This window comes from Gavialis gangeticus, unplaced genomic scaffold (genome assembly GCF_001723915.1).
Source record: "Gavialis gangeticus isolate Ggan-Ray unplaced genomic scaffold, GavGan_comp1, whole genome shotgun sequence".
NCBI classification, from domain to species: domain Eukaryota; kingdom Metazoa; phylum Chordata; order Crocodylia; family Gavialidae; genus Gavialis; species Gavialis gangeticus.
In genome coordinates this window covers 109,625,001-109,625,348 of record NW_017729024.1, presented here as the reverse complement: position 1 = coordinate 109,625,348, position 348 = coordinate 109,625,001, and positions in this window count along the sequence as shown.

The following is a 348-nucleotide window of genomic DNA, read 5'->3' as shown; positions in this document are numbered from 1 at the left end:
GATGAGAATAGGATGGGATTCAACACAGAAAAGTGCAAGGTGATGCACCTGGGGGGGAAGAACCAGCACCATACCTACAGGTTGGGGAACTCCCTTCTCATCAGTGCAGAGACAGAAAAGGATCTTGGAGTCATTATTGATGCCAAAATTAACATGGGCAGTCAGTGTGGGGATGCGGTCAGGAAGGCCAACCACACCTTGTCATGCATCCACAGATGCATCTCAAGCAGCTCCAAGGAGGTGATACTTCCCCTCTGTGTGACACTGGTCAGGCCGCAGCTGGAGTACTGCGTCCAGTTCTGGGCACTGCACTTCAAGAGGGATGTGGACAACATGGAGAGGGTCCAG